Source organism: Chinchilla lanigera, unplaced genomic scaffold (genome assembly GCF_000276665.1).
Source record: "Chinchilla lanigera isolate Chin_1 unplaced genomic scaffold, ChiLan1.0 scaffold00189, whole genome shotgun sequence".
In the NCBI taxonomy this organism is placed as follows: Eukaryota; Metazoa; Chordata; class Mammalia; order Rodentia; family Chinchillidae; genus Chinchilla; species Chinchilla lanigera.
In genome coordinates this window covers 275,830-285,853 of record NW_004955590.1, presented here as the reverse complement: position 1 = coordinate 285,853, position 10,024 = coordinate 275,830, and the positions used below count along the sequence as shown (strand labels likewise).

Sequence of the window (10,024 nt, the reverse complement as noted above, 5' to 3'; positions counted from 1 at the left end):
CTCCGGTACCGGGAACCGAACTCATGACCTTGCGCTTGCCAGGCAGGCGCTTTTGCCGCTGAGCTAAATCCCCAGCCCCCCAGATCTTGTTTTTGCAGGATGTTATGTACATCTGGTGGTCATAGTTCTCAGAACTGACATTTTCACAAGGACACTGAGTTAACAAGTTGGCTCTTGTGATTTTGCATTGCCTGGGAACTGCAGCAGGGGATTTTTAGCAGGGGATTTTTATGGGTATAATAGGTGTCTTGAGGGTGAAGAGAAGTGGCGCATACAGAACAGGATGGTGGCGCTTTGGTCAAGTTACAACAAAAATTATAAAGTATTCTAGCCATGTTTTAAGGTTTATCTTTAAAATTATAAAATATTTTTAGACATTCACTTGCTTTTTAAAGGAAAGCACTTACCTGCTAAGTAGTTCAAGTCCGGCAGAGTACTTTGGCAAATACCTCGTCCTGCTGAAAGAAACATTTATTTTATTAAAAATGTTTTTAATTTAGCAAACTTTTAAAAAGTTACATATAAGAATTGTCATCAGCAATTGTAAGATTTTGAAACAACTAATGACAATTTATCTGAATTTTTAGAAAAATGTATTCATTCTGAGTTAATGTACTACAGTATTTCACCTGTCCCCTTGTCCTGCAGACTTGTATTTTGAGCACACAATAATACAAAAAGCAGTTTAGCACCACGCTAGACAAAGAGAATAAATATGCATGATCAAGGCCCACCATCTCCAGGTTGAAAGTGAAATCTGGGGGTTGGGGATTTAGCTCAGTGGCACAGCACCTGCCTGGCAAGCGTAAGGTTGTGAGTTCGATTCCCAGTACCGGGGGAAAAAAAGAAGTGAAATCTGGCCACACTATGCTTTACTAAAAAACTGGGGAAAATGAACAGTTCTGGTGTTTTCATAGTAAAACAGGTAACACAGCTCAGGAAACTCACTTGCCAAGTCCTGTTCATTATTCATCTGTCTCTCAATAATGCAGGCCGCTTAAACTGGTCTTAATATACACATGTAAAAAGTTAACTGTGATCAAACAACAGCTCTTCGTTCTTACAGACTAAAAAACAACACACTGCATGACTTTTTCAACCAGTACACAATTTTATCAGAAAAATCTATGTTACCAATTTAGAATCAACAAATTGTTTTGTAGTCAGATGTACTGTACTCAATCTAAAACCCAGAGTAATTTTACAATTATGTATACAACCAAAAATTGTATGAAACTTCATTGATGTTAAATTGAAATCTTAGCATGAGCTTACCTGGGTTTGCTTTTGACTTTCACTTCTCTGGACTTGTCACTTAAAGTCTTCAGCCTATAATTCAATAAGCATAAAATACATTTTTATAGGTCAGGAGATGTTCAACTACAAGGTCTCATAGCTGTTACAATTCTAGGTGCCATAAGCTAATTTTTTAAAAGTAAGAATTAAGCACCTGTAAGGCAACAAATATCTGAATGTTTACTATATGTCAGACACCATAAATGGAAAATCAGTAGGAATTTTTATTTTTTCTTTTCCAAAATCTCTTCTTAAGAAACTGCTAAACGTCAGCAGAGAAAAACAATAAATAAAAACCTTAATTTATCTGTTATGGCTTGTGTCTAGATGCACCCCCTGCAAAACTTCATGCATAAGTAAGGTTTTTCAGAAGTGGCTGGATCTAGTGTGTGACACTGGAATTGATTCACAGTACAATGGTAGGATCAAGGGCACTAGAATTAAGGGTGCGAGTGCTACCGCCCTAAGTAGCCTGCATAAGATATAAGGGGTAGAAAGAGCTCCGTTGTTGCTTTGCTACCTCCTGCTCACCATGAACTGTTTCTGTTTCTCCTCTTCCATGCCTGTCTGCCATCCACCCGGCCTTGGAGGCAGGCAATTACGGACCAAAACCTCTACAAACCGTGAGCTAAACAAACCTTTCCTTTTTTAATTTTGGTTGTTAGGTATTTTATCTTAACAACAAGAAAAGTAACTAAGACAATCTGATATCATTAGAAAAAGTACCAGTTCATGTAAGTGAACTTGAAAGGTAACAAAGATAAATATACAAAAATAAAGCAGCATACCTTAGTAAGTACATACTAAGTAGTACACACCATCCCAGGCACTCAAATATCTTTAAGCACCTACATTTTTAAAACATTATTTTAAAAAAGCTTCCTAAAATACACTGCAAAATTTTCCCATTAAAAGGATCTGGGGTGGCGCATTCAACATTAACCCTGAATTGTTATTATAAACACCTGTCTGCACCTTGCTTTGCAGCCAGACAACTTTCCTAAGATACCTTGACGTAGGAGTGCATTTTCACGTGCTAACCTGAAACCAATCTCTGGTGGGTTTGTGTTTATTTGAGCACTTGTGTTTATTTTTCTAAATTTTTTGTCTTGGGCTAGGGATTTAGCTCAGTGGCACAGCGCCTGCCTGGCAAGAGCAAGGTCATGAGTTCGATTCCTGGTACTGGAAGAAAAACCAAAAAGGAAAATAAATAAATTTTCTGTCTTTGCTACTGGTCAGCTGATCTGCTTCTGCTAGCTATTCCAGCCTCTTTTCCTTCTATATGCTGTTTTTTAAAGGATTAGACTAAAGAGCCGGGCGTGGCTGCACAATCCTGTAATCCCAGCACTCAGGTGGCTGAGGCAGGAGGATTGTCACATGTTTGAAGCCAGCATGGGCTACATAGCAAGTTCAAGGCCAGCCTGAACTCCACAGCAAGACCTTGTCTCAGAAAACCAAAAAAAGAAAAAAGGATTACACTAGAAAATACAAACTGGCTACCACTGCACATATAAAATTCACAGGCTCTTCTAAACAAAGTACAGTGTTCACAGACTGTAATTTATTTTCAGCTGACTGTAGACTCTTCAGATAACACAGCATGGCAATAAGTGAATGAGACTGTGAAATTATGAGACATCTCACAAATTGAGATAATGTTGTACATGTTCTTTCAAATTAATTCAACAAACACCCATATCTACAGAGATGGAGCTCCTTCCTCAAGACACGTTAAAGCTATCAGGCAGAACCAGTTCTAAGGTCTGAGCCTACTCTTGAATAAATGCCTCACCCTGGCGTTGTACAGTGAGCTGCCTGCACAACTGTGCATGCACAACTGCCGCAGGATTCTATCTCTTTTTGTCAGTGATGCCTAGCTAAGCACAAGAAAGGGATTTCTGACCAAATGTTGTGTTTAAACAAATAGGAATTCCTATTTTGTACAAAGCATTTTATAAAGTACTGATGAGGTTAATTTCTCTACAGTTTCAAAAGATTCAGCAATTCTTTAATATAAAACTAATTTGCATACCTCTCTAGATGAGTCTAGGAAAGTATACAAAAATTTCATCCATCCCAGAGAAACAATATAAATTTCCAAGCTTAACTTGGAAACTAGCAAATCCAGTTTAAGTAAGAATTAAACAGAAGCTAGGGAAAGGTATTTTTATAGCAATACTCTACAATTTCTACGCCAAAATCTGAGCTAGGAATTCCATTGTTCCATGTCAGGTAAGTACATTCCCAGGATAGTTATACACAGCAGTGCATCACACCCAAAATACTTCTAGGATTTACTGCTCTGAGACACTATACAGTTAGGTGTGAAAGGGAATTACTAAGATCCTTTTCGACCACTCTTACATTGCAGCTAGCAAGCCTCTAGGCTGGCATTTCAAATACGTATTTCTAAAATAAACCTGTGACTCAACTGTAACAGACCCAGTCTGCGACTCCCTCTTTTACTACCACCACCATCCCCCAACAAAACAAAAGGAAAAAATAGTCTGGAATAATAGAGGACAGGACGCTACAGGAAACTGAAAACAAACCTGCTACAAGATTCAGTAAGAGCTTCCCCATGCGGCTCCTTCACAGCCATCTGTTTTAAAAATTGGGCTTTTATCAAATGTAACGTGTGGAACTTATCTGACGTGGATCTGAACAAGCCAGCTGTAAAAAGAAATTTGTAAGAACCAAGAAAATCTCATTATGGACTGGATAATTGATAATATCAAGGAATTAGTGTTAATTTTGTTAGCTATGATACTGGCACTGCACTGATGTAGTAACTTTTCTTTTTCAGCAAAGCAAATGGATGTACAGGACAGCAGGCTGAGAATGACTTTATAAATGAAGGGAAAGAAAGTAAATGTGGAAATATCTGAAACTGGTCTGAGTAACGGATACATAGGATTATAGTTTGGATTTTTGTGTACATTTGAAATGTTGAAAAAAAATTTAACAACAAAAATGGTCTTTTGGACACTTTTTTTCTCAGACCTTCTCCAAATAAATTGCCAATGTGCCAAAATTCAGAAAAGAAACTATTTGAGAAAACAAAGTAGCTCTAGGGAAACTGGAAACTATCATGAAAGTTCAGGAGAGAAAAGGACATAAGGTTACAACTATTACTATTATCTTAAGATTAAAAAAATGAGGTTAGATATACTTTAAAATAAAGTTTTAAAAAAAAACCAAAATGAAATACATTCTTAAAACCTGGAAGTCAACTGAAAGTAGTAACCAGTTTTATTTTTTACTTTTTGGGGTTTTTTTTTGTTTGTTTGTTTGTTTGTTTTGGAGACAGGGTCTCACTATGTAGTCCAGGCTGGTCTTGAACTCACTATGTTGCCTAGCCTTGAACCTTGGCAACCCTCCGGCCTCAGCTTCCCCAGAACAATACTGGTGTGTGTCACCACACCCAGTAGTCTGGTTTTCTTCTGACATGAAATTTAAATTTCTCACACTGATCCTTTGCTGGAAACTCACCCATAGTTTACTTAGTGACCCATAGTGTCATGATACACTGAGAAGAACTGATCTGGTGGAATACCCCAGTTTTCACAAACGTAAAGTGGTAGTGTTATACGCAACCACAAATATTTGCCAAGAATTAAATAAAATTCCGAATATGACTTTGGTGGCCTTGTAGGAAACAGTGCTAATTCAAATGAAATGTATAATAAAAATTATCACTATTATGAAGGTTGAGAAACCTGAAATAAAAATAGAGGTTACTAATGCACTAATTCCTACAAACAGCTTTCCCTGCCCAATTCCTATCTTCTTCCTAACACTGCATGCCCCCTGGAAGACATAAGAGTATATCAATATAGAGACCTGAGTGAGTCCAAAGGTTATTTTTCATAATGATAACTAATGCACACTTTCATGTTCTAAGTACTAAACCTCAAATTCATTTTAACAGTTCAATAATTTTATTTTTAGATGGTTCTTAAGATGTGCCTTAATTTGACACCAGCATATTTTATTTCTTCAAGCTCTGGAGAAAATACTTAAATGGAGGCCTTGCACTAAGAAACGGAGGTGATTCGCAAAACTGTTTGGAAGAGATGATGATGACTGAAAGATGCACGGCACATACGGTGACTGGTGAGATCTAGCTGATTCAACCACGTGGAGTGACCTGAGTGTTATTTCTTTTATTGTACCTCAATTTTCAACTGCCTACATCATCAGCTATTAGGAAAGGTGGCAGATGATTGCTTTAAAATACCACAAAAACATATGAGCTAGCGTACTTTGTCATAAGACTCAATTCCTTTAAACTATGTTCATGCTTCCATTACTTTAACCTAAATTGCTTGTAAATCCAAATTCAAGTATTTTCCACATTAGTGTTTATCAATTCCCTCTCTCTCTCACACACATACACACACACACACACACACACACTCAAAATAACCAAATAATGAAAGCATTAACCAAGGCAAAAGTGAAAATGACCCCTAAGCTCTCCAGCCTGAGAGATTAATATAAAAACACCCAGACTCAGAAAGGAGAATTTAGTCTAGTTTTCCCCTAATTAATCCCAAATATACCACTTCCAAGTCTGACCTTTCTGCAAAATGTCAATTTCCAACTGCTTGATGTCAAATTCACTGTCAAGCCTTCCTTCTCCTTCAAACCCACTCTCACTGCTTATGTTGCTGTACGCCATCATTTATCTCAAATACTCCCAAATCAACATTCTCCATTTCTGCACCTTCTTTATCTCCCACATGTCACTGTTGACAAACCGGTCACTGCTCATCACATCCTTTCTTGTTCTGAATATCTATCAGCATGCCTCGCTGTCTGTTACCTGGTCCATAGTTACAGCCTCATCTCCCTGTTCTCTGATCTCATCACTGCCTCCCAAGCTACTCTTGCAGAAACACAGGAGTATTTTTCCAGAAACACGTGTAGGCCTCTCCTCCCTTAGCCTGAGCTTTAGCCACGGCACTTACAACCTTCCAAGATACTCCCTTCCTGCCACTAGGATGAGTGCAGGAACCTTAATGCTATCTGGTTGTACTCTGCTAAATCCCTAGCACCTAGAAGAGAGACTGCCACAAAGCAAGCAGTCCATAAATATTTGATAAATTAATTACAGTAATTACGCAAAGCATTAACGTGTCTCTATTATCGATCAATCCCTTTCCGGCTTCATCTCTGAAAAGCCCTTATCCAAATTTATCACAATCCCTCCCAATTCCTCAAGGCCCAGTTTAGAGGACACTTCCTCTTTGAAGCCTTGTGAAACTGCACCCAAACCCAGCAACTCTTTCCTCTGGGCTCACATAACCACGACCAATGTCTTTAACAAGCACTTCCCTCTGCTCTGAGGAAGAGGTGTTTCAGTCAACATGGCAGCCCTAGCACCCACCAGTATACACCCACTGAGTAGTAAAGAAAGAGAAATTGAGCATATAGCCTCTCAGACCTTTAAACTTCTATGAAGGACACTTCTGAGCACCTAATTGAGTGTCTGGCACTTAGCAAGAATTTAGAAAATATTATATCAGGTTGGACACTGATGGGCTCCCCCCCATTAAAAAAGAAAAGTTCTGGAAAGGTCAACATTTCAGGTGAAACTCCATGCTATGAATTCGATTACTGAATCCTCTCCTCTAAGCAGGTTTTGACATTATGGGAGGGGAGGAAAGAAAATGAAGATTCTAGACAGGGGTGGAGGCTGGGGACAGTGGTAGTTTTGAGGGGGCAATATCCACTCTTTAGTTGCAAAAATTAATAAACAGATTTTTCATTCTTAACCACAGGAACCCGAAGCATTACACACAGGAAATGCCAGCCTGTGACAGGCAGCTGTAACCCTTGGTAAATCTGATTTTCAGTTCCCTGAAGGGCTTTGTGTGCCTGAACACCTCAGTCTTGAGGCCTCTGGTCATAACTGCCCCAAAGGTAAAAACCAAAGACACAAGTGAATTTGAAGTATGTGCTTTCATACATTGCTTCCCTCAGAGCTCAAGTCAGTCCCTAAAAAACTGGAAGTTGTGAGTGAAACCTCCAAAAGGATCTAAGAATTGAGTCAAGGCAAATGATGACTCAGTGAGGGGATGACTCTGTGCAAGGCTGGGTACCAAAGCCTGCCAGTTCCAAGGCCTTGGGCTGACCCACCGTCCCTCTCAGGGCAGAAAGAATGTGATATAACCACAGTATTAAGTTTGTCTCAGAAGTGATGTGACTGTCACGATGAATAAAAATTCAGAGTAGCTTTACAAGGGGCTTGGGACACAGCTCAGTGGTAAAGTGCTTCTTGGCATGTACAAAGGCCAGTACTGCAAAAACAAAAGCCACATGTCCACGGAGAAGAGTGGCTGCCAGACCATCACTAATCTATCCCACAAATGTAAGCATTTTATTTCTTCTTGTTTGTTTTTTGAGACAGGGTCTTGATATGTAGTGCAGCCTGACCTCGAACTCACTCTATATCCCAAGCTGGCCTCAAACTCATGGCAATCCTCCTGCCTCAGCCTTCCAAGCGCTGGGGTTATAGGCAAGCATACTCCACCAAGCCCAGTTTACACCATTTTATTTCTAGGTAAGAAAGTTATTGTTTTGCTGGACTAGTTTTAATCACTAAGGTGAATTCCGTTATGAGGCTGATAAGGAATAGTCCAGTTTCACCTGGAAGGGAGGAGGGAAAGGAGGAGGGGAATTTGGTTGTTTTCCTAGAGTTAAGCTCTGGATACATGAATTTTCAGAAACTAAAAATGAAGGACACAGTAAGAAGAGGACACTGCTCTGTGTAGCTGAAGAGTAAAAGCAGCCTCTGAAAGAACCCAGAAAATCACAAGGTCATAGATAGATTGCTCAGGGCAATCTGAACACTGAATGTTTAAAATTATTTTAGAAAGCGGCTGTGCTGGCTACTGAACACTTGCTCTGCCACAGTCTTACAGGAACACCAGGTCCAATGTGATAGTTTTGGAAGGCTACTGCCTCAGGACCCCTATAATACAGGACTGCTGCACTTAATTTCATCTTTCCTCAGCAAGGCAAAAATATGCAAATATGTAACATAGACTCAGCTGAACATGGCATTTACTAAAACAGATTAAGTGATTTTTCTTTTCCTTACTAATAATCATACAGCAAATTGAGGACCTGAAGCGAACATCAGCGTTTAGAGCTGTCTACCAATCAGAAAACAGACATCACTTGGAGAGTTCCTTCCCTGCCAGGTCATACACTGCCGGTAGGGGTGGTCTGTCAGCTCCAAGGGATCACTGCCAAGAGGAAGGCAACAAAGGACCTGCACGGAACAAAGTCTTCTCAGGATGTCTAATTCCAAACTGGGCCCAGGCTATGGCTTCTTTAAGAAGTCAGTTTCTTTTTTTTTGGTTTTTCTCCGGTACCGGGAACCGAACTCACGACCTTGCGCTTGCCAGGCATGCGCTTTGCCGCTGAGCTAAATCCCCAGCCCCAAGAAGTCAGTTTCTGAAGCGTTCTGATCAGATCCCCTCAGCTCCTCTCTCTGAATAAACCCTGAACCTTTGGGGCTACTCAGATCTCCCAGGATGGCTTGGGCCTGGTCCAGAGTCCATGCTCCTGGGGAACTCCAAGGCACGAAACCTTCTTAACCAAAGTTCAAGAGCACAAGGGTTCTGATGCAGGCATAGGACCTAAAGAGTGACAGTAACTACCCAAAAAGGGGCACTGGCACCGAGCAATTCCTTAAGCAAGGGAAACCAGTATACCCAGACAGCACTGCAACACAAAGCACTTTCTAAAAAATGTATACTCTGAAAAGCAACTTTTTCTAAACTTATAGGAAGAAAGTATTACAAGCACACCCATCAATGACTCCCGAACATCCATAATTAATACACACACACAGAGACACACATGTATTTTTTTGATACTGGAGACTGAACCCAGAACCTGCACATTGAGCTACATCCCCAGCACTTTATTTTGAGACAGGGTCCGGCAAAGTTTCCCAGGCTGTGCTGAACTTGGCATCCTCCTGCCTCAGCCTTCCACAGCGCTGGAATTACAGGCATGTTCAAAAACACCCAGCTCACTGTTAATATTCTTAAAAACACCGAACTAAATTATCACCAATGCTTTATATGTAGTAAGCGCTAAAACATTTGCTAGTTTGCTGCTACTTAACAGGCAAACGCTATGAAGGCCTTTCTTCTGAAGTAAAAAAGTTTCACATCTTTCCCGTTGGGAATTTAAAAAAGCATGACTGGGACGCCCTCACTGTGCTAAAGGATTTGTAAGCTAAAGGCGACAGATCCCTTATAAAGGTGACACCTCTATAAAGGAGTGGAAAAAGCGACAAGCTCTAGTAACAATGACACCGTGGTTGCTGCCCGTTTTCCACGCTCATTCATCAATCCTCTCCACGATTATCCCCACCTTACAACTGCAGAAACGGCAAAATGAAGACGGCCTGGGTAAAGTGCAGCAATCTGTCGGCACGACTCGTTCCCCAACTCGGCCGCTCACTGGAATCACCTGGGAAGCCGCGCGCCACGCCCGGACAAGCTTGTTCCGGAGCGATCCCGAGCGACCTGGGGACTGTGCAAGGCTAACGCCGGGAGCCTCCTGCTCACCGCGCAGGCACGGCACCGCCACGATTCTGTCCTTCGTTTGCCCAGTTCCGCCCCCGAGGCGCAGAAACAGGGCAAAGGCAGAGAGGCTAAGGGGCCGCGGGCGGCGTCGCCGGGCCAGGCCGCCGAGCCCGGTG

At 41.0% G+C, this 10,024-nt stretch overlaps 1 protein-coding gene across 2 annotated transcripts in view; it reads right to left on the bottom strand.

The window, feature by feature from the left end:
• Dtnbp1 (dystrobrevin binding protein 1) overlaps positions 1 to 9,711 on the bottom strand; it is a 106,670-nt gene extending 96,959 nt beyond the window's left edge. Inside the window, exons 1-3 of one of the 2 annotated variants that reach the window (XM_013509962.1) lie at positions 9,694 to 9,711; positions 1,276 to 1,329; positions 408 to 458 (exon numbers count right to left, since the gene is read on the bottom strand). The gene's annotated coding sequence lies outside the window, so the exon portion shown is untranslated. Of the gene's footprint in view, positions 1 to 407; positions 459 to 1,275; positions 1,330 to 9,693 lie in introns of those variants that run through there. The other variant, XM_013509961.1, reaches the window with a different exon arrangement.
• Between the last annotated feature and the right edge of the window lie 313 nt (positions 9,712 to 10,024).